Source organism: Lathyrus oleraceus, chromosome 3 (genome assembly GCF_024323335.1).
Source record: "Lathyrus oleraceus cultivar Zhongwan6 chromosome 3, CAAS_Psat_ZW6_1.0, whole genome shotgun sequence".
Taxonomy (NCBI): Eukaryota; Viridiplantae; Streptophyta; class Magnoliopsida; order Fabales; family Fabaceae; genus Lathyrus; species Lathyrus oleraceus.
The window spans coordinates 202,296,931-202,322,510 of NC_066581.1; the positions used below are offsets into that span (position 1 = coordinate 202,296,931).

General features: G+C 34.5%; 3 non-coding genes across 3 annotated transcripts; all 3 read left to right on the top strand.

The window, feature by feature from the left end:
- The first annotated feature begins 13,698 nt into the window (after positions 1-13,698).
- On the top strand, positions 13,699-13,772 carry TRNAI-AAU (transfer RNA isoleucine (anticodon AAU)). The gene has a single exon. It is a non-coding gene; the product is annotated as a tRNA-Ile (tRNA).
- Positions 13,773-21,774: 8,002 nt separating this feature from the next.
- TRNAI-AAU (transfer RNA isoleucine (anticodon AAU)) lies at positions 21,775-21,849 on the top strand. Its single transcript has one exon. It is a non-coding gene; the product is annotated as a tRNA-Ile (tRNA).
- Positions 21,850-25,506: 3,657 nt separating this feature from the next.
- Positions 25,507-25,580, top strand: TRNAI-AAU (transfer RNA isoleucine (anticodon AAU)). Its single transcript has one exon. It is a non-coding gene; the product is annotated as a tRNA-Ile (tRNA).

The following is a 25,580-nucleotide window of genomic DNA, read 5'->3' on the forward strand; positions in this document are numbered from 1 at the left end:
TGACTACTTACATACCTATAAGATACGGGTACGAGTGTTAATTTTGACACCCAAGCGGGTATAGACTCGGGCACATAAACTTTTATAAATCGTGGGTATGGGGATGAGTACTATAGTACCATGCCCAAACCATACTCATTGTCATCCCGAGACACAATAGTAAAAAAAGAGAGAAAAAGGGAAATGAAAAGATAGATCAACAAAGGGTAAATAATTTGTTAATTGCTTTAACTCTAAATTTTAAACATATTTATAGTTAAAGATATATTCATTATAGTTTAACTCAAAATTTTAAACACGTGTATAGTCAAATATATATTCGTCATTGCTTTAACTCCAAATTTTAAACATATTTATAGATGATAATAATAATAATAATAATAATAATAATAATAATAATAATAATAATAATAATAATAATAATAATAATAATAATAATAATAATAATATGGACAAAGAGTTAATGTTTTCTATAATACTTTACTTTCATTATGCACAAAGATAAGCAAAATTAACATTATCTATTTTGTAAAAAGATATTGTGAGTATTCTTGCCTACATTATTACATCCCATTAATTCATCCTTAATCATGTTGGGAGAGTTTTTACTATGGAGCATTGAATATTGTGAGACTTTTTCTTTTTAGAGCAACACCATTGTGAGTGATACACCACATATTCACCCAAAACCTTAAGGTGATATGTGGGTGGATTCTCTTATTTATAAATACTCAAGTCTCCATATTTCCAACTAATATGGAACTATTACTCACACTATTCACACTTGATAGATTCTCAACAAACCATTTAAAACACATATGCTCTTAATCTCCTAACTAAACCCTTCATGTTCGCAATAAATAAATAAATGTCAAAAACAACATCAACAAAATGTTTCATTCATGAGCCACAAGAAAATGAATTGTTAGTTTTCCTACAAATTGTTATCTAATCAACTGCCTTTCAAAGCCTGATGCAGCCAACAAGGCTGTATTCTCTTCGGCCTTTCTCAAGAGGTATGTCATAACAGTCTCGATAAGCCTAAATAACGGTTGGGTTATTCCTCCTATTTTGAGTGACCCAAATTAATGTGGATTAGTAGCTCATATGTATGCAAGCCTTTGTTATTATCCAACAAAGATAATTAAGTTAATAATTCATAAGGTGATAAACAACAAAAGAAAAGTTGAGAGAAGAGAGAAATTCCTACAACCCCAATTCAGCACAGATCAGTCCCACGAGATCAAAGTTTTCTCAAAATCCAACTGTCGGATCGTCATTATTTTTGGTGATAGTGTCCAACACTCGTAGGGGTACATTCTGAATGATGTAGATTGGATTTTGAGTTTTCTAGACCTGACTGCAAAGTGTTTTTCTGAGGTGCGGTTTTTTGTGGTTGTTTTGGTTGATTACCTCTATTGATTCTTGTTGTATTCCAAGATTGGTTGTAGATCTTGATGATGTTGATGTATGCGTCTAACTGGCGTTATAGAGAACCTTAATTGTACCCATTGTTTGATTATAATGGATATTTAAGTGGAATACGGGTCCCGTGGTTTTTTTTGCTCCTAGTTAACAAACATTTTTCCACACTAAAATTGTGTTGTGTTGTTTGGTGTGTCTTTTGTTGATTGTCATTGCATTATGTATTTGGGAGAGATTGTGTTGTTTAATTATTCCATTGAGATATAAAATTCCTCCCACCAAGTGGTATCTATAATCGTGGTTGGATTTGTGTAATAATGGAGAAGAACACATCTAGGATGGTGAGTTAGAATGGATCCAACTATAATATTTATAAAGGGGAAATGGAAGACTTACTTTATGTTAAAGGCTTTTACTTGCCGATTTTCTCAAGTGAAAGACCTGATGGAAAAAGTGATGAAGAATAGGCTTTGTTTCATAGATAAGTTTGTGGTTACATTCGTCAATGAGTGGATTATAATATTTTGAATCATATGAGCTCAGTGACTCATGCCCGTTCTATTTGGACCAAACTTGAGGAGTTGTATGCAAGAAAGACGGAGAATAATAAGTTGTTCTTATTCAAGAAATTGATATCATTGAGGTATAGTGATGGTTCATCAATGACCGATGACTTGAACATTTTCCAAGGGATTCTAAATTAATTGTTGGCGATGAATCTTACTTTTGACAATGAAACTTGAGGTTTGTGACTTATTGGTACTTTACCTAATTCTTGGAAGACTTTTAGTACATTTTTGTCTAACTCCGCTCCGAATGGTATCATCTCGATGGACATGGCTAAAAGTAGTATGTTGAATAAGGTGTTGAGGTGTAAGTCACAAGGTTCTTCTTCATATTCTGAGGTGTTGGTTACCGAATCGAGGGGGAGACATTAAAATAGAGGTTCAAGTAATCGTGGTACATTACATGGTAAATCACAAGGAGACTCTAATAGATTCTCTAATATTGAGTGTCATCATTGTGGGGTAAAATGACACATAAAAAGGTATTGTCGGACTACAGTAATGACAAAAATGAAGGTAACAATAATGAAGATGGTGTTTGTAGGAGAATTGCCATACAAGGCGCAACGAAATTTAAAATTTTCTCCATTTAGTGATCCTTACGAATGGGCATGATCAGTGATAGAATCGTTACCTCTTGTGGCGATTCAAACCTTTGGTGCAGATCTCTGATAATGATCAAAACCTTTGATACAGATCCACGGGGCGATCACGAACGTTGAACGATGACAATGTCTCTACTCAGTCCACACGAACGGATTCCTTCAATCGCAGTGCTAGCTGTTATGAATGAAGGCTTTGAGTGAGAGAAAGAGGGAAACAAAATTCCAAGTCTCTACTTGAATTTCTGTCTGAGTGGATTGGAGTCACAATGCTTCTACCCAAGGGGTTCTATTTATAGAATCACTTGTGTGGGCTTCAAGCTAAAAAGCCCACTTAAGTGTATTTTGGCCCATATCTTATAATATGCCCAAAATCACTTAAGTATTTGGTACCTTACCATATTTCGTCTCCCACTTAAGTGCACTGTACCTTACGGTGTTCCTTAGTTACTTTATGTCTCATTAATCTGTCCTTTGTGTGTGACCCTATAGGTTTTCGCGGCGTTGGCAATTATATTAAATCACGCATTTAACATAATAAACAGTGAGCGGTATCTAGCAACACATCACTGCTACCCAAGTCACGAAAATGTCATGTGATCTGACAAAACCTCCTGTGATAATAATTATGTGTATAATTACCCCTTTGCCCTTATGTCTATATTGAACACAAGGTATATACCGTGTCACCCTTGTCCAGTTCAATATTGGGCCCATAGACATTTATCCTGTTACGCAGGATTGGCAAATTCCATCTAGGACACTCATGTCCCTCAGCATGCTTCGTGGAGTACCCATCAACTGTCTTTATGGTTATCCAGTTACGGACAACGTTGGATCAGCAATAAAGCACTCGACTCTACATCTAGGATCCATAGTGGTTTCAGGTCGAAGAGTGGTATACACTATTATCACCATGAGAATAACTTATGACACTTTGCATAACTTTCTATATAGTATTCTCATAGCGGGTCAATCCGGTATAAATATTACTCCTAATATTCATACCTATGTTTAAGACTTGATAACTCTTTATCCATGATCCATGAGATGTGATCATCAGTCTACAAACATAATAGTCTTAATGCTTTAATGTTATCCCACTTCACACTAAAGCTCGACTACGGATACTTTAAGAATAGTGTCCTTATGTTTAATGTGCTCTCATGATTAAGTCACACTTAATACATTAAACGGACTATCTATTCCAGGGACTTTATTAATCAACCATAATAAAGAAAATGCCTTTAAATAATTCGATACAAGTACCAAAAGTATTGGCCTCTAGGGCTTACACCAACAATCTCCCACTAGCACTAGAGCCAATTAGGCATACCCCGTATGCCCATTGATCTAGTATGGCCATCATGCTTCTGCTGCGCAAGAGGCTTTGTCAGTGGGTTAGCAACATTGTCAAGTGTAGGTACTTTACATATTTTCACACAACGTCTAAGTATGTGTTTGGATCGTTGGTGAGATCTAGGCTCCTTAGCTTGTGCGATAACACCATTGTTATCATAATAGAGACCAATGGGATCCACAGTGCTAGGGACTATGCCAAGTTTATTGATCCAAACAGCTTCCTTTGCTGCACTTAAGGCAGCAATATACTCGGCCTCAGTTGTAGAATCAGCAACTGCATCTTGCGTTGAACTTTTCAAGCTCACAGTGCCACCATTTAAGCAAAACACATAACCAGATTGGAATCATTCATATTAAAGCGTCTCAGCACTTTGTCTATGTACTCTGACTTAGGCCAAGCATTTCATGATCTATCTCTATAGATTCTGATAGGCTGCTTCACCCAGATCCTTCATAGAAAAGCATTTCCCCAACCAAAACTTTACTTGTTGCAGGGTAGGGATATCGATTCCAATGAGTAATATGTCATCTACATATAATACCAGGAATACGATCATGCTCCCACTAACCTTCTTGTAGACACAAGGCTCATCTTCGTTCTTGATGAATCCATACAGTTTTACTGTTTCATCAAGGCGAAGATTCCATGAGTAGGTCACAGGCTCATCTTGATCCATGAGTAATACATCACCTTGATCAGATATCCATATATCTCAGGTAGGTGACGTATCCTGCCTGACCTACGCTGGTCTTGTTCTACTTGAGGAGGTTGCTCTTACATAACTACTTGTGTTTCCTGCTCTAATTCCTCCATAGGTGTATCGATGCTTTGTGATTCTTGAATTTCTTCAAGCTCTACTTTCCTCCCACTGGTTCCTTTGGAAATAAAATCCCTTTCTAGGAAAACTCAAGTTCGAGCGACAAACACTTTGCCCTCAGAAGGATTGTAGAAATAATATCCTCTTGTTTTTTTAGGATACCCCACAAATAAGCATTTGTCACATTTGGGCTCAAGCTTAGTTGAAATTTGTCGTTTCACATAAACTTCGCAACCCCAAATCTTCATGTAAGACATATGTGGTCTCTTACCACTCCATATCTCATATGGTGTCTTTTTAACCTTTTGGATGGAACACGGTTAAGTGTGTAAGCTGATGTCAATGGTGTATGTCCTCAAAAGGAGTTTGGAAGATTGGTGTGACTTATCATGGATCGGACCATGTCCAACAGGGTTCGATTTCTTCTCTCAGATACACCCTTTTGTATTAATGTTATTAATAGGCATTTCAAGATCAAGGACATATAGTCCATTCTTCATTTGTGCAGTAGCACAGAATATATCATTCAAATAAATTGAGCAACAATTGTTCTTTATTATAAATGAAAAACCAAACTTGTCCAAAAAAGCAATGGAAATAATATTCCTGCTAATTGCAGGTACATAATAACAGTTCTCTAACTGAATTATTAAACCACTAGGTAAAGTCAATACAAAAGTTCCTACGACTAAAGCAGCAACCTTTGCTCCATAGCCAACTCGTAGGTCGACTTTACCTTTTGCCAAATCTCTACTCCTTTTTAGTTCTTGCACATTTGTATAAATGTGAGAACTGCATCCAGTATCTAATACCCATGATGCAGAAATAGATAAATTAATAACAAAGTTACCTGAAGTTGAAGTCTCTACTCCATTCTTCTTATCTTCCAGGTACTTTGGGCAGTTCCTCTTCCAGTGTCCGGTCTTACCGCAATGGAAGCAGGTGCCTTCTTTTGCTATGCCTCCACTAGGCTTCAAAGCAGTAGTGGATCTGGGATTGGCAACTTCCTTGCCCTTCCCCTTATCACTCTGCTTAGTGGGCCTTTTGTTTTGTCTCTTTCCATTTCCGATCATCAGAATGGACTTCCCTTTTGACTTCCACTACGCCAAATAAGGGAAAAGAGGGCGCTTATTTTGGCCTATAACAGCGCTTTTAAGCGCCCTCTAATCTGGCGCTGGCATAGGTAAAGACAGCGCTTTGTTCTCCTGGAGAAAGCGCTGTCTAAAGTGGCCACATTATAGTGCGCTTTAAGAAAAAAGCGCCCTCTGGAGTGGTCCATACAAGGACACCTTAGAGGGCGCTTTCTGGAAAAAGCGCCCTCTAAAGTTGTCAGTGTAAAGTGTTTAGAGGGCGCTTTCAGGAAAAAGCGCCCTCTAAAGTTGTCAATGTAAAGTGTTTAGAGGGCGCTTTCAGGAAAAAGCGCCCTCTAAAGTTGTCAATGTAAAGTGTTTAGAGGGCGCTTTCTGGACAAAGCGCTCTCTAAAGTGTTAGTTATTTTAAAAAAATTTGTTTGAAAAACAGTGGATATATATTTAATTGGTAACCTGTTCGCATGCTGCAAAAGTGTAAAATTCATATTGATTTCATCCTTTAATCCAATGTTATACACCATTAATCCATTGATATATACAACATGAATCCATTTATATACAACATTAATCCTCCATATATACAACATTAATATATGATTCTTTGATCAACAATATACAACAACATATTCTCAAAGTACTACAATTAAGAGAATAAAACATAGCAACCAACACTCAGTGACCACTGTATCCAAAAGCTGTCTAGTAGTTCTAACCAATACTAAACAAAAATGCCCATCCACCCATGGTGGCAAACATGTTCTGTATATTCAAAAGCTGTCTAGTAGTTCTATCGCACATCCATACAAAATAAGGCTCAACCAAAACAACAGATGGCAGCATAAGTAGTCCCCTGCAAAAAGAACACGTCCAAATGCAAATAACACAGAACTGTCAAAAGGCGATTGAGCAACAAATAGTAAACAATGGCATAAAGTTAAATGACATAGCTAATATTACCTGAATTCCTGCATGGCTGTTAAGGTAAAAATCAAATTCCCTAGGGTGACAAATGCCGGTGTCTACCACGGTTCCTTTGACAATTTAGAACAACAAAATCAGCAAAAAGTGATAAATTCAAATGATAATATATACCAGCTGCGTTGAGAAATATATTGAAAAAACCTGGCATAATTTTTCCACTTCTATCGGTCTCTTTGGGGTTGACAGGAAAGAGACGGGTGTGATGTCTCTTTTGGACCACTACAAAAGTAACTTTAGGTAGATACCCATCCTCTATTGAGACACAAGCCTGATGAAAAAAAATTAAAAATTAAACGCAGAGAATTTAGTGGTGTATTTTATGAACGACAAAGTAACAAGAAATCAACTTTGAGAAGTCCTAAATTCTGCCTACAATACAGGGCTGCAAAGTTGATGCAACAAAAAACATATAACAATACATGGTAAGTACCTGTATCTCCGACCATATTTTTTCTTTGCCAACCTTCAAGTCCGGACTTCTCCAATTATCACATGTAATCGGAATATGTTGTCGAACAAGGAAACCAATGTAACTTGCCAACATTGAACCCTTATCTTTTGAAGATAGAATTGATATATGTTTAGATGGACATGTTCCATTATCGTAGAGGGATACTTTCAAATATCCAGCATCATCATCTACGCGAATGAGGCTTGACGATAATAGAGCATCTCCATCTAAACAAATATCAATTGATACTTTCGAGCATCCCTTGCCCCTTGCACGAATGATTGACTTCATAATAGCCATTTTACCTGTAAAAAAGAAAACAATTAAAATCAGATGACAAATGTAAAAACAATTAAAATCATAAAAGTCATTTTACCTGTAATAAAGAAAACAATTAAAATCATTTGACCTGTACCTTTTTCACTAAGTTCTCTTTCTTTTCTTGGTTGGAATATGTTCTACATGTCTCTTAACAACACGGACGGTTGGATTGATCCAAATACCCTCATTATGATCATTTCTAATATATGAATCATTTGATATATTATTCTCATCTTGATATCAACAACCCAAGCAAGGACATATCATTCTACTGGGGTCTTCGGCGTGCGCAACGACAAACTTAACGAATTCTAATACCCCATTCTCGTACTCTCTCGACAATCGATTGGAAGACATCCATGTATTATCCATTACTAATTAGAATAAACAAAAAACAATTTCAGAAGAGTTCAAACACATTCGGACCTAGGTTTCTAATGATACTGGTGTTGACACAAAATCAGATATTCATAGGTCGTATAACCCTAACTACTGGGTAATGTAGTCCCATTGCATGCGCTATCATGGTCACTAAAAACCAACCGTCAATTGCCTAATAAACCCAAACAAACGTAGGGCTTGAAATTTAACGCATGCGCTATCAAATTTAAAATGACTATGAATATTGAAACTTTACAGGTTGAAACAAACGTAGCATAGACAACAATAACATAAAACTGAAATGGGGCAAAGCTAAAACAAAGCAAGAAATAGGGCAAAGCTAAAACGAAACAAACGTACCTTTGGTGCCAGAAGGAGGAAACGTCGTAGATCTAACAGAGGTGGAAGGAGAACGCCTTAGAACCCTAACGTGAAAAAGAACGAAAATAACAGAGAGTGAAATAACAAAACGCGCAGTATGTTATAATTTTAATGTTTACTAAAGGGGACCTTAGAGGGCGCTTGTGGAAAAAAAGCGCCCTCTAAGGTGCGTTGTCTATTGCTCATTATTTTTTCGCTTCACTTTAGAGGGCGCTTTTGTAATAAAGCGCCCTCTAAAGTGCGCTGTTGTACATGGACTTAGAGAGCGCTTTCTTAGAAGCGCCCTCTAAGGGTATCCTTAGAGGGCGCTTTCATAAACGCGCCCTCTATTGTTGTCCCTCCATTTCCTCATTATTTTTTTGCTTCACTTTAGAGGGCGCTTTGTTACAAAAGCGCTCTCTAAAGTGCGCTGTTGTACATGGACTTAGAGAGCGCTTTCTTAGAAGCGCCCTCTAAGGGTATCCTTAGAGGGCGCTTTCATAAACACGCCCTCTATTGGTGTCCCTCCATTTCCTCATTATTTTTTTGCTTCACTTTAGAGGGCGCTTTGTTTCAAAAGCGCCCTCTAAAGTGCGCTGTCTATTCCTCCTTATTTTTCTCTTCACTTTAGAGTGCGCTTCTTTAAGAAAGCGCCCTCTAAGGTGCGCTGTCTATTCCAGTTTTTGGCGTAGTGTTCAGATTCTGCTCGGCAGTTCTTAATATGGCGAGCAGTTCAGGAAGAGATTTGTCCATATCAATCATATTGAAATTTAGGACAAATTGACTGAAACTATCTGGCAACGATTGCAAAATCAAATCAGTTGCAAGTTCCTTTTCGAGGGGAAAACCCAATCTCTCAAGGTTTTCCACATACCCAATCATCTTGAGTACATGGGGACCTACAGGGGCTCCCTCAGCTAACTTGCTTTGAAAAAGGGCTTTTGAAACTTCAAACCTCTCATGCCTTGCTTGCTCTTGATAGAGCAACTTTAGGTGTTCGATCATATCGAACACTGACATGTTCTCATGTTGCTTTTGCAATTCTGAGTTCATGGTAGCCAGCATGAGACAAGCAGTTTCATTGGCATCATCGACATGCTTCTTATAAGCATCTCTTTCTGCCTTAGGTGCAGAACTAGGAGGTTCCTCTTCAGGAACAGGTGTCTCCAAGACATACAGCTTTTTATCATGTTTGAGGACAATCCTCAGGTTTCGGTGCCAATCCAGAAAATTTGTCCCAGACAATTTTTCCTTATCAAGGATTGATCGCAAGATGTTGTTAGAGGTATTTGCTGTCATGGTAATCTACACAAGGATTAATGAAAATATAAGTATCATTGACATATTCAATTAGGCCTTTAATTAAACATGCTCCCACTATTTTACTCAAAACAAATGACCCTCATCATCTGATTCGGAAAATCCCGTTGGAAGATTTTCTAGTTGGTCGAGATCCATATTTCACTTCGTTCTAAGTCCGCGTAGGCGGATTACACAAAACTAGGTTATTTAGGTAGGAACTCCTTCCAATTGTATCTCATACAACTCTCGAAAATTTCAGTTGGGTGAATAACTCCTTATTCCAATCCATCATATGGATTATTCCCAACTCTTGCTTCTAAACATATATAATAAAATTATAATTAAGTTTGAACCATTGTCTTAGCAGTTGGATATTAGATTTATCCCATCGCACCCTACTAATATAGAACATGCACCTCGCGTAGGCGAAACCTACATATCCTATACCAATCTTGATGAGTGCTAAAACTTGGAAAGCAAGCACATATAATATTATTATAATTTGTTTAGTTAAGTTTGACCCATTGTTTTAACAGTTGGATATTACAATTATCCCATCGCACCTTACTAATATATAGATCATGCACCTCGCGTAGGCGAAACCTACATTATCCATTACTAGTCTTGATGAGTGTTAAAACTTGGAAAGCATAAACTTAATATTTAATTTGAGGGAATTGCAATTTTTCTGATCTCACCGGCTTGTTTATCATATAAACCGTCTCTCACATGCATCAACATACATTCACATGCATCAACATACATACAAACAAAATGAAACAGTTATGGCCCCTAGCGCAATTGTTCTCCCAAGCCAATGAGAGAACCTAAGCTAACCTACAACGATCTAAGCTTCTCCAAGCAAGATCTTCAAGGTTGTCCTCCTTTGGCACTGACTTCTTTGCTTTCTTCATATCATTACATTACATGAAAGAAACTCGTTTTACATACGAGGGAGTGAGATGAGAAAAGAAGTTACATTTGGGAGATTAAGAGAGAGGCACGACACGCAGGTCGTATTTAAAAAAAAACCCAAAACAAAACAAAGGAAAACTAAGGTCATAACCGATCACCACAAGACAATAATAAACACTTTATTATTATTATTATTAATTCCTTTAATTAATTAAAATCAAATTAAATTTCGACGATCGATCACACTACGCAGAGTTAGCCGGGGGTCCGCTGCCCGGTCAGGGGTCAAGGGGGCAGCGCCCCTGCTCGAAAATTTTAATGAACAATTCATTTAAAATTGACGTCGTTTTTCATATTAACACTTGATACTTCAAAGCACTTTTTCTAGCCGAACGAGTGAATTTTTCCTTGCGTTAACCGGTTAACCATATGCGTTAACCGGTTAACACTGTTTGAAAACTTTTAGAAAATTCTTTTCTGCCTTGCGTTAACCGGTTAACCATATGCGTTAACCGGTTAACACTGTTTGAAAATGTCTTGGAAAACTGTTTTCCGCCTTGCGTTAACCGGTTAACACTGTTTGAAAATTAAAAAAAAAATATTTCGCATTTCGTTAACCGGTTAACCATACGCGTTAACCGGTTAACACTGTTCCAAAAAGTGTTTAGGAAGCACAACTCTTGTGCGTTCAAACCCCAATCGCATAACTCTCTGACAACACAACCCTTGTGTCGTCACTAACCCTGATGCACCAATTTCAAACCGTCAAACACATCTCGATTGTTAATTCAGTATGATTGATCAACACGTCATTGCTTCACCATACTAATGTCGGATCAAGAAGCAAACGATCATTGATCGCTCAAAGGAAAACAATCATCGAGGGTTTGAATGAACGAAACGAGAACACTATATCATATATAATGTATTTTGCATCAGGATTACATATATCACATATATGTAACTTGATCGATCTCAATTTAACCTTTGATTCATTTTGTCTTTAATCATATTATTACAGTACAAAAACAAATATCAGATTCATGGTTTCGTAAGTGGCTCTGATACCACTGTAGGAGAATTGCCATACAAGGCGCAGCGGAATTTAAAAATTTCTCCATTTAGTGATCCTTACGAATGGGCATGATCAGTGATAGAATCGTTACCTCTTGTGGCGATTCAAACCTTTGGTGCAGATCTTTGATAATGATCAAAACCTTTGATACAGATCCACGGGGCGATCACGAACGTTGAACGATGACAACGTCTCTACTCAGTCCACACGAACGGATTCCTTCAATCGCAGTGCTAGCTGTTATGAATGAAGGCTTTGAGTGAGAGAAAGAGGGAAACAAAATTCCATGTCTCTACTTGAATTTCTGTCTGAGTGGATTGGAGTCACAATGCTTCTACCCAAGGGGTTCTATTTATAGAACCACTTGTGTGGGCTTCAAGCTAAAAAGCCCACTTAAGTGTATTTTGGCCCATATCTTATAATATGCCCAAAATCACTTAAGTATTTGGTACCTTACCATATTTCGTCTCCCACTTAAGTGCACCGTACCTTACGGTGTTCCTTAGTTACTATATCTCTCATCAATCTGTCCTTTGTGTGTGACCCTATAGGTTTTCGCGGCGTTGGCAATTATATTAAATCACGCATTTAACATAATAAACAGTGAGCGGTATCTAGCAACACATTACTGCTACCCAAGTCACGAAAATGTCATGTGATCTGACAAAACCTCCTGTGATAATAATTATGTGTATAATTACCCCTTTGCCCTTATGTCTATATTGAACACAAGGTATAGACCGTGTCACCCTTGTCCAGTTCAATATTGGGCCCATAGACATTTATCCTGTTACGCAGGATTGGCAAATTCCATCTAGGACACTCATGTCCCTCAGCATGCTTCGTGGAGTACCCATCAACTGTCTTTATGGTTATCCAGTTACGGACAATGTTGGATCAGCAATAAAGCACTCGACTCTACATCTAGGATCCATAGTGGTTTCAGGTCGAAGAGTGGTATACACTATTATCACCATGAGAATAACTTATGACACTTTGCATAACTTTCTATATAGTATTCTCATAGCGGGTCAATCCGGTATAAATATTACTCCTAATATTCATACCTATGTTTAAGACTTGATAACTCTTTATCCATGATCCATAAGATGTGATCATCAGTCTACAAACATAATAGTCTTAATGCTTTAATGTTATCCCACTTCACACTAAAGCTCGACTACGGATACTTTAAGAATAGTGTCCTTATGTTTAATGTGTTCTCATGATTAAGTCACACTTAATACATTAAGCGGACTATCTATTCCAGGGACTTTATTAATCAACCATAATAAAGAAAATGCCTTTAAATAATTCGATACAAGTACCAAAAGTATTGGCCTCTAGGGCTTACACCAACAGTGTTAGTGTTGATGATTTATTTGTTGTTTGTGATAGTTGTGTAGAGAATGTCAATCTATCATGTGATGAGATGGATTTGGTGGTTGATAGTGGTGTTTCTACTCATGAAACCTCGAGAAGTGGTCTTTTTTCAACTTATGAGATCAGTGACTTTGGAGTTGTTTGTATGAGAAATAATGGACAAGCTAATGTCATCAAAATATGAGATATTTTTGTCGAAACTAGCAATGAGACTACTCTAGTTCTCACACGCGTGAAACATATTTCAGAACTTCGATTTTATCTTTTATCTGTCGTAAAGTTGGATAATGAAAGATATGATAATTCTTTTTCGGCCAATAAGTGGAAATTAAAGAAAGGCTCAATGATGGTTGCTAAAGGAAAAAATAAATTCAAACTTGTATATCGTCCAATTTGGGGTTTCGAAATGCTACATAAACACTTGTGACAATGATAGCTAATCTGAATTATGGCATAAACGTTTGGGTCATATGAGTGAAAAAAGATCATATGACAACTAATCTGAATTCAAACTTGTTTATCGTCCAACTTGAAGAATTTTTAATTAGTTTTTGACGTCGTGCCAACATTAGTTTATTAGGGAATCTCGTAGCATAGTCCATAAACTAAAAGAGTATAAATATTTATTAGTAATAAAATTTCAAATTTTTAAAAATTTAGCAATTGGCCTATTAGCTCAGTTGGTTAGAGCGTCGTGCTAATAACGCGAAGGTCGCAGGTTCGAGACCTGCATGGGCCATATATTTTAAAAATTAGAAAATAAATATTATGGGCGAAATATGATAAATATATTTTTTTGTCTTTATAAATATTTTCAATTTAAAATTTAGTCTATGTACCAACTTTTTAATTAAAAAAAAGTTACATGATTTTAATCCTAAAAGAGAGTACTTAATTATAATATTTTGTAACTTATATAACTTTGTAAGTTTTATAATAAATCAAACATGTGAACCAAATAATTAATAGAAGATACAATTAGGAATGACAATTTGATTCATCCCGAATGAGCACCCACAAATTTATCCACAACGGATAGGATAAAAATCTACAAATATAAATACGGCATAAGCTCGGGTAATTATCCACAAAAATAAGAAGGTATGATTGTGGGTATGAATATTTTGGTATCAACCCTATCTCATACCCGCACACTATATATTTAGATATTTTTATTTATATTATTATATAAAAATGGATGTCTATCAATCATAAAATATATATCAATGTTAAACTATTATGTATTTAATATTTTGAAAACTTTTAAATGTTTTTAAAATCTTAAAATTATAACTGATATATTTATTTTTAATAGGAATTCGGGTCACGAATGCGGGTACGACTACTTACATACCTATAAGATACGGGTACGAGTGCTAATTTTGACACCCAAGCGGGTATAGACTCGGGCACATAAACTTTTTTAAATCGTGGATATAGGGATGAGTACTATAGTACCATGCCCAAACCATACTCATTGTCATCCCGAGACACAATAGTAAAAAAAGAGAGAAAAAGGGAAATGAAAAGATAGATCAACAAAGGGTAAATAATTTGTTAATTGCTTTAACTCTAAATTTTAAACATATTTATAGTTAAAGATATATTCATTATAGTTTAACTCAAAATTTTAAACACCTGCATAGTCAAATATATATTCGTCATTGCTTTAACTCCAAATTTTAAACATATTTATAAATGATAATAATAATAATAATAATAATAATAATAATAATAATAATAATAATAATAATAATAATAATAATAATAATAATAATAATAATAATAATAATATGGACAAAGAGTTAATGTTTTCTATAATACTTTACTTTCATTATGCACAAAGATAAGCAAAATCAACATTATCTAATTTGTAAAAAGATATTGTGAGTATTCTTGCCTACATTATTACATCCCATTAATTCATCCTTAATCATGTTGGGAGAGTTTTTACTATGGAGCATTGAACATTGTGAGACTTTTTCTTTTTAGAGCAACACCATTGTGAGTGATACACCACATATTCACCCAAAACCTTAAGGTGATATGTGGGTGGATTCTCTTATTTATAAATACTCAAGTCTCCATATTTCCAACTAATGTGGAAATATTACTCACACTATTCACACTTGATAGATTTTCAACAAACCATTTAAAACACATATGCTCTTAATCTCCTAACTAAACCCTTCATGTTCGCAATAAATAAATAAATGTCAAAAACAACATCAACAAAATGTTTCATTCATGAGCCACAAGAAAATGAATTGTTAGTTTTCCTACAAGTTGTTATCTAATAAACTGCCTTTCGAAGCCTGATGCAGCCAACAAGGTTGTATTCTCTTCGGCCTTTCTCAAGAGGTATGTCATAACAGTCTCGATAAGCCTAAATAACGGTTGGGTTATTCCTCATATTTTGAGTGACCCAAATGAATGTGGATTAGTAGCTCATATGTATGCAAGCCTTTGTTATTATCCAACAAAGATAATTAAGTCAATAATTCATAAGGTGATAAACAACAAAAGAAAATTTGAGAGAAGAGAGAAATTCCTACAACCCCAATTCAGCACAGATCAGTCCCACGAGATCAAAGTTTTCTCAAAATCCAACTGTCGGATCGTCTTTATTTTTGGTGATAGTGTCCAACACTCGTAGGGGTACATTCTGAATGATGGAGATTGGATTTTGAGTTTTCTAGACCTGACTGCAAAGTGTTTTTCTGAGGTGCGGTTTTTTGTGGTTGTTTTGGTTGATTACCTCTATTGATTCTTGTTGTATTCCAAGATTGGTTGTAGATCTTCATGATGTTGATGTATGCGTCTAACTGGCGTTATAGAGAACCTTAATTGTACCCATTGTTTGATTATAATGGATATTTAAGTGGAATACGGATCCCGTGGTTTTGTTTGCTCCTAGTTAACAAACATTTTTCCACGCTAAAATTGTGTTGTGTTGTTTGGTGTGTCTTTTGTTGATTGTCATTGCATTTGGTATTTGGGAGAGATTGTGTTGTTTAATTATTCCATTGAGATATAAAATTCCCCCCACCAAGTGGTATCTATAGTCGTGGTTGGATTTGTGTAATGATGGAGAAGAACACATCTAGGATGGTGAGTTAGAATGGATCCAACTATAATATTTATAAAGGGGAAATGGAAGACTTACTTTATGTTAAAGGTTTTTACTTGCCGATTTTCTCAAGTGAAAGACCTGATGGAAAAAGTGATGAAGAATAGGCTTTGTTTCATAGACAAGTTTGTGGTTACATTCGTCAATGAGTGGATTATAATATTTTGAATCATATGAGCTCAGTGACTCATGCCCGTTCTATTTGGACCAAACTTGAGGAGTTGTATGCAAGAAAGACGGAGAATAATAAGTTGTTCTTATTCAAGAAATTGATATCATTGAGGTATAGTGATGGTTCATCAATGACCGATGACTTGAACATTTTCCAAGGGATTCTAAATTAATTGTCGGCGATGAATCTTACTTTTGACTATGAAACTTGAGGTTTGTGACTTATTGGTACTTTACCTAATTCTTGGAAGACTTTTAGTACATTTTTGTCTAACTTCGCTCCGAATGGTATCATCTCGATGGACATGGCTAAAAGTAGTATGTTGAATAAGGTGTTGAGGTGTAAGTCACAAGGTTCTTCTTCATATTCTGAGGTGTTGGTTACCGAATCGAGGGGGAGACATCAAAATAGAGGTTCAAGTAATCGTGGTACATTACGTGGTAAATCACAAGGAGACTCTAATAGATTCTCTAATATTGAGTGTCATCATTGTGGGGTAAAATGACACATAAAAAGGTATTGTCGGACTACAGTAATGACAAAAATGAAGGTTACAATAATGAAGATGGTGTTAGTGTTGATGATTTATTTGTTGTTTGTGATAGTTGTGTAGAGAATGTCAATCTATCATGTGATGAGATGGATTTGGTGGTTGATAGTGGTGTTTCTACTCATGAAACCTCGAGAAGTGGTCTTTTTTCAACTTATGAGATCAGTGACTTTGGAGTTGTTTGTATGAGAAATAATGGACAAGGTAATGTCATCAGAATATGAGATATTTTTGTCGAAACTAGCAATGAGACTACTCTAGTTCTCACACGCGTGAAACATATTTCAGAACTTCGATTTTATCTTTTATCTGTCGTAAAGTTGGATAATGAAAGATATGATAATTCTTTTTCGGCCAATAAGTGGAAATTAAAGAAAGGCTCAATGATGGTTGCTAAAGGAAAAAATAAATTCAAACTTGTATATCGTCCAATTTGGGGTTTCGAAATGCTACATCAACACTTGTGACAATGATAGCTAATCTGAATTATGGCATAAACGTTTGGGTCATATGAGTGAAAAAAGATCATATGACAACTAATCTGAATTCAAACTTGTTTATCGTCCAACTTGAAGAATTCTTAATTAGTTTTTGACGTCGTGCCAACATTAGTTTATTAGGGAATCTCGTAGCATAGTCCATAAACTAAAAGAGTATAAATATTTATTAGTAATAAAATTTCAAATTTTTAAGAATCTAGCAATTGGCCCATTAGCTCAGTTAGTTAGAGAGTCGTGCTAATAACGCGAAGGTCGCAGGTTCGAGATCTGCATGTGCCATGTATTTTAAAAATTAGAAAATAAATATTATGGGTGAAATATGATAAATATATTTTTTTGTCTTTATAAATATTTTCAATTTAAAATTTAGTCTGTGTACCAACTTTTTAATTAAAAAAAAGTTACATGATTTTAATCCTAAAAGAGAGTACTTAATTATAATATTTTGTAATTTATATAACTTTGTAAGTTTTATAATAAATCAAACATGTGAACCAAATAATTAATAGAAGATACAATTAGGAATGACAATTTGATTCATCCCGAATGAGCACCCACAAATTTATCCACAACGGATAGTATAAAAATCAACAAAAATAAATACGGCATAAGCTCGGGTAATTATCCACAAAAATAAGAAGGTATGATTGTGGGCGAAATATGATAAATATATTTTTTTGTCTTTATAAATATTTTCAATTTAAAATTTAGTCTATTTACCAACTTTTTAATTAAAAAAAAGTTACATGATTTTAATCCTAAAAGAGAGTACTTAATTATAATATTTTGTAATTTATATAACTTTGTAAGTTTTATAATAAATCAAACATGTGAACCAAATAATTAATAGAAGATACAATTAGGAATGACAATTTGATTAATCCCGAATGAGCACCCACAAATTTATCCATAACGGATAGGATAAAAATCTACAAAAATAAATACGGCATAAGCTCGGGTAATTATCCACAAAAATAAGAAGGTATGATTGTGGGTATGAATATTTTGGTATCAACCCTATCTCATACCCGCACACTTTATATTTAGATATTTTATTTATATTATATATTTTTATTTATATTATTATATAAAAATGCATGTCTATCAATCATAAAATATATATCAATGTTAAACTATTATGTATTTAATATTTTGAAAACTTTTAAATATTTTTAAAATCTTAAAATTATAATTGATATATTTATTTTTAATTGGAATTCGGGTCACGAATGCGGATACGACTACTTACATACCTATAAGATACGGGTACGAGTGCTAATTTTGACACCCAAGCGGGTATAGACTCGGGCACATAAACTTTTTTAAATCGTGGGTATGGGGATGAGTACTATAGTACCATGCCAAAACCATACTCATTGTCATCCCGAGACACAATATTAAGAAAAAAGAGAAAAAGGGAAATGAAAAGATAGATCAACAAAGGGTAAATAATTTGTTAATTGCTTTAACTCTAAATTTTAAACATATTTATAGTTAAAGATATATTCATTATAGTTTAACTCAAAATTTTAAACACGTGTATAGTCAAATATATATTCGTCATTGCTTTAACTCCAAATTTTAAACATATTTAAAGATGATAATAATAATAATAATAATAATAATATGGACAAAAAGTTAATGTTTTCTATAATACTTTACTTTCGTTATGCACAAAGATAAGCAAAATCAACATTATCTATTTTGTAAAAAGATATTGTGAGTATTCTTGCCTACATTATTACATCCCATCAATTCATCCTTAATCATGTTGGGAGAGTTTTTACTATGAAGCATTGAACATTGTGAGACTTTTTCTTTTTAGAGCTACAACATTGTGAGTGATACAACACATATTCACCCAAAACCTTAAGGTGATATGTGGGTGGATTCTCTTATTTATAAATACTCAAGTCTCCATATTTCCAACTAATGTGGAACTATTACTCACACTATTCACACTTGATAGATTCTCAACAAACCATTTAAAACACATATGCTCTTAATCTCCTAACTAAACCCTTCATGTTCGCAATCAATAAATAAATGTCAAAAACAACATCAACAAAATGTTTCATTCATGAGCCACAAGAAAATGAATTGTTAGTTTTCCTACAAATTGTTATCTAATCAACTGCCTTTCAAAGCCTGATGCAGCCAACAAGGCTGTATTCTCTTCGGCCTTTCTCAAGAGGTATGTCATAACAGTCTCGATAAGCCTAAATAATGTTTGGGTTATTCCTCATATTTTGAGAGACCCAAATGAATGTGGATTAGTAGCTCATATGTATGCAAGCCTTTGTTATTATCCAACAAAGATAATTAAGTCAATAATTCATAAGGTGATAAACAACAAAAGAAAATTTGAGAGAAGAGAGAAATTCCTACAACCCCAATTCAGCACAGATCAGTCCCACGAGATCAAAGTTTTCTCAAAATCCAACTGTCGGATCGTCTTTATTTTTGGTGATAGTGTCCAACACTCGTAGGGGTACATTCTGAATGATGGAGATTGGATTTTGAGTTTTCTAGACCTGACTGCAAAGTGTTTTTCTGAGGTGCGGTTTTTTGTGGTTGTTTTGGTTGATTACCTCTATTGATTCTTGTTGTATTCCAAGATTGGTTGTAGATCTTCATGATGTTGATGTATGCGTCTAACTGGCGTTATAGAGAACCTTAATTGTACCCATTGTTTGATTATAATGGATATTTAAGTGGAATACGGATCCCGTGGTTTTGTTTGCTCCTAGTTAACAAACATTTTTCCACGCTAAAATTGTGTTGTGTTGTTTGGTGTGTCTTTTGTTGATTGTCATTGCATTTGGTATTTGGGAGAGATTGTGTTGTTTAATTATTCCATTGAGATATAAAATTCCCCCCACCAAGTGGTATCTATAGTCGTGGTTGGATTTGTGTAATGATGGAGAAGAACACATCTAGGATGGTGAGTTAGAATGGATCCAACTATAATATTTATAAAGGGGAAATGGAAGACTTACTTTATGTTAAAGGTTTTTACTTGCCGATTTTCTCAAGTGAAAGACCTGATGGAAAAAGTGATGAAGAATAGGCTTTGTTTCATAGACAAGTTTGTGGTTACATTCGTCAATGAGTGGATTATAATATTTTGAATCATATGAGCTCAGTGACTCATGCCCGTTCTATTTGGACCAAACTTGAGGAGTTGTATGCAAGAAAGACGGAGAATAATAAGTTGTTCTTATTCAAGAAATTGATATCATTGAGGTATAGTGATGGTTCATCAATGACCGATGACTTGAACATTTTCCAAGGGATTCTAAATTAATTGTCGGCGATGAATCTTACTTTTGACTATGAAACTTGAGGTTTGTGACTTATTGGTACTTTACCTAATTCTTGGAAGACTTTTAGTACATTTTTGTCTAACTCCGCTCCGAATGGTATCATCTCGATGGACATGGCTAAAAGTAGTATGTTGAATAAGGTGTTGAGGTGTAAGTCACAAGGTTCTTCTTCATATTCTGAGGTGTTGGTTACCGAATCGAGGGGGAGACATCAAAATAGAGGTTCAAGTAATCGTGGTACATTACGTGGTAAATCACAAGGAGACTCTAATAGATTCTCTAATATTGAGTGTCATCATTGTGGGGTAAAATGACACATAAAAAGGTATTGTCGGACTACAGTAATGACAAAAATGAAGGTTACAATAATGAAGATGGTGTTAGTGTTGATGATTTATTTGTTGTTTTTGATAGTTGTGTAGAGAATGTCAATCTATCATGTGATGAGATGGATTTGGTGGTTGATAGTGGTGTTTCTACTCATGAAACCTCGAGAAGTGGTCTTTTTTCAACTTATGAGATCAGTGACTTTGGAGTTGTTTGTATGAGAAATAATGGACAAGGTAATGTCATCAGAATATGAGATATTTTTGTCGAAACTAGCAATGAGACTACTCTAGTTCTCACACGCGTGAAACATATTTCAGAACTTCGATTTTATCTTTTATCTGTCGTAAAGTTGGATAATGAAAGATATGATAATTCTTTTTCGGCCAATAAGTGGAAATTAAAGAAAGGCTCAATGATGGTTGCTAAAGGAAAAAATAAATTCAAACTTGTATATCGTCCAATTTGGGGTTTCGAAATGCTACATCAACACTTGTGACAATGATAGCTAATCTGAATTATGGCATAAACGTTTGGGTCATATGAGTGAAAAAAGATCATATGACAACTAATCTGAATTCAAACTTGTTTATCGTCCAACTTGAAGAATTCTTAATTAGTTTTTGACGTCGTGCCAACATTAGTTTATTAGGGAATCTCGTAGCATAGTCCATAAACTAAAAGAGTATAAATATTTATTAGTAATAAAATTTCAAATTTTTAAAAATCTAGCAATTGGCCCATTAGCTCAGTTGGTTAGAGTGTCGTGCTAATAACGCGAAGGTCGCAGGTTCGAGACCTGCATGGTTAAATATATTTTTTTGTCACTTAATTATAATATTTTGTAATTTATATAACTATGTAAGTTTTATAATAAATCAAACATGTGAACCAAATAATTAATAGAAGATACAATTAGGAATGACAATTTGATTCATCCCGAATGAGCACCCACAAATTTATGCACAACGGATAGGATAAAAATCTACAAAAATAAATACGGCATAAGCTCGGGTAATTATCCACAAAAATAAGAAGGTAAGAGTGTGGGTATGAATATTTTGGTATCCACCCTATCTCATACCCGCACACTATATATTTAGATATTTTTATTTATATTATTATATAAAAATGCATGTTTATCAATCATAAAATATATATCAATGTTAAACTATTATGTATTTAATGTTTTGAAAACTTTTAAATATTTTTAAAATCTTAAAATTATAATTGATATATTTATTTTTAATAGGAATTCGGGTCACGAATGCGGGTACGACTACTTACATACCTATATGATACGGGTACGAGTGCTATTTTTAACACCAAAGCGGGTATAGACTCGGGCACATAAACTTTTTTAAAACGTGGGTATGGGGATGGGTACTATAATACCATGCCCAAACCATACTCATTGTCATCCCGAGACACAATAGTAAAAAAAAAGAGAGAAAAGGGAAATGAAAAGATAGATCAACAAAGGGTAAATAAATTGTTAATTGCTTTAACTCTAAATTTTGAACATATTTATAGTTAAAGATATATTCATTATAGTTTAACTCAAAATTTTAAATAGGTGTATAGTCAAATATATATTCGTCATTGCTTTAACTCCAAATTTTAAACATATTTATAGATGATAATAATAATAATAATAATAATAATAATAATAATAATAATAATAATAATCATAATAATAATAATATGGACAAAGAGTTAATGTTTTCTATAATACTTTACTTTCATTATGCACAAAGATAAGCAAAATCAACATTATCTATTTTGTAAAAAGATATTGTGAGTATTCTTGCCTACATTATTACATCCCATCAATTCATCCTTAATCATGTTGGGAGAGTTTTTACTATGGAGCATTGAACATTGTGAGACATTTTCTTTTTAGAGCAACACCATTGTGAGTGATACACCACATATTCACCCAAAACCTTAAGGTGATATGTGGGTGGATTCTCTTATTTATAAATACTCAAGTCTCCATATTTCCAACTAATGTGGAACTATTACTCACACTATTCACACTTGATAGATTCTCAACAAACCATTTAAAACACATATGCTCTTAATCTTCTAACTAAACCCTTCATGTTCGCAATAAATAAATAAATGTCAAAAACAACATCAACAAAATGTTTCATTCATGAGCCACAAGAAAACGAATTGTTAGTTTCCCTACAAATTGTTATCTAATCAACTGCCTTTCGAAGCCTGATGCAACTAACAAGGCTGTATTCTCTTCGGCCTTTCTCAAGAGGTATGTCATAACAGTCTCGATAAGCCTAAATAACGGTTGGGTTATTCCTCATATTTTGAGAGACCCAAATGAATGTGGATTAGTAGCTCATATGTATGCAAGCCTTTGTTATTATCCAACAAAGATAATTAAGTCAATAATTTATAAGGTGATAAACAACAAAAGAAAAGTTGAGAGAAGAGAGAAATTCCTACAACCCCACTTCAGCACAGATCAGTCCCACGAGATCAAAGTTTTCTCAAAATCCAACTGTCGGATCGTCTTTATTTTTGGTGATAGTGTCCAACACTCATAGGGGTACATTCTGAATGATGGAGATTGGATTTTGAGTTTTCTAGACCTGACTGCAAAGTGTTTTTCTGAGGTGCAGTTTTTTGTGGTTGTTTTGGTTGATTACCTCTATTGATTCTTGTTGTATTCCAAGATTGGTTGTAGATCTTGATGATGTTGATGTATGCGTCTAACTGGCGTTATAGAGAACCTTAATTGTACCCATTGTTTGATTATAATGGATATTTAAGTGGAATACGGGTCCCGTGGTTTTTTTTGCTCCTAGTTAACAAAGATTTTTCCATGCTAAAATTGTGTTGTGTTGTTTGGTGTGTCTTTTGTTGATTGTCATTGCATTTGGTATTTGGAAGAGATTGTGTTGTTTAATTATTCGATTGAGATATAAAAATCCTCCCACCAAGTGGTATCTATAGTCGTGGTTGGATTTGTGTAATGATGGAGAAGAACACATCTAGGATGGTGAGTTAGAATGGATCCAACTATAATATTTATAAAGGGGAAATGGAAGACTTACTTTATGTTAAAGGCTTTTACTTGCCGATTTTCTCAAGTGAAAGACCTGATGGAAAAAGTGATGAAGAATAGGCTTTGTTTCATAGACAAGTTTGTGGTTACATTCGTCAATGAGTGGATTATAATATTTTGAATCATATGAGCTCAGTGACTCATGCTCGTTCTATTTGGACCAAACTTGAGGAGTTGTATGCAAGAAAGACGGAGAATAATAAGTTGTTCTTATTCAAGAAATTGATATCATTGAGGTATAGTGATGGTTCATCAATGACCGATGACTTGAACATTTTCCAAGGGATTCTAAATTAATTGTCGGCGATGAATCTTACTTTTGACTATGAAACTTGAGGTTTGTGACTTATTGGTACTTTACCTAATTCTTGGAAGACTTTTAGTACATTTTTCTCTAACTCTACTCCGAATGGTATCATCTCGATGGACATGGCTAAAAGTAGTATGTTAAATAAGGTGTTGAGGTGTAAGTCACAAGGTTCTTCTTCATATTCTGAGGTGTTGGTTACCGAATCGAGGGGGAGACATCAAAATAGAGGTTCAAGTAATCGTGGTACATTACGTGGTAAATCACAAGGAGACTCTAATAGATTCTCTAATATTGAGTGTCATCATTGTGGGGTAAAATGACACATAAAAAGGTATTGTCGGACTACAGTAATGACAAAAATGAAGGTAACAATAATGAAGATGGTGTTAGTGTTGATGATTTATTTGTTGTTTGTGATAGTTGTGTAGAGAATGTCAATCTATCATGTGATGAGATGGATTTGGTGGTTGATAGTGGTGTTTCTATTCATGAAACCTCGAGAAGTGGTCTTTTTTCAACTTATGAGATCAGTGACTTTGGAGTTGTTTGTATGAGAAATAATGGACAAGGTAATGTCATCAGAATATGAGATATTTTTGTCGAAACTAGAAATGAGACTACTCTAGTTCTCACACGCGTGAAACATATTTCAGAACTTCGATTTTATCTTTTATCTGTCGTAAAGTTGGATAATGAAAGATATGATAATTCTTTTTCGGCCAATAAGTGGAAATTAAAGAAAGGCTTAATGATGGTTGCTAAAGGAAAAAATAAATTCAAACTTGTATATCGTCCAATTTGGGGTTTCGAAATGCTACATAAACACTTGTGACAATGATAGCTAATCTGAATTATGGCATAAACGTTTGGGTCATATGAGTGAAAAAAGATCATATGACAACTAATCTGAATTCAAACTTGTTTATCGTCCAACTTGAAGAATTTTTAATTAGTTTTTGACGTCGTGCCAACATTAGTTTATTAGGGAATCTCGTAGCATAGTCCATAAACTAAAAGAGTATAAATATTTATTAGTAATAAAATTTCAAATTTTTAAAAATCTAGCAACTGGCCCATTAGCTCAGTTGGTTAAAGCGTCGTGCTAATAACGCGAAGGTCGCAGGTTCGAGACTTGCATGGGCCA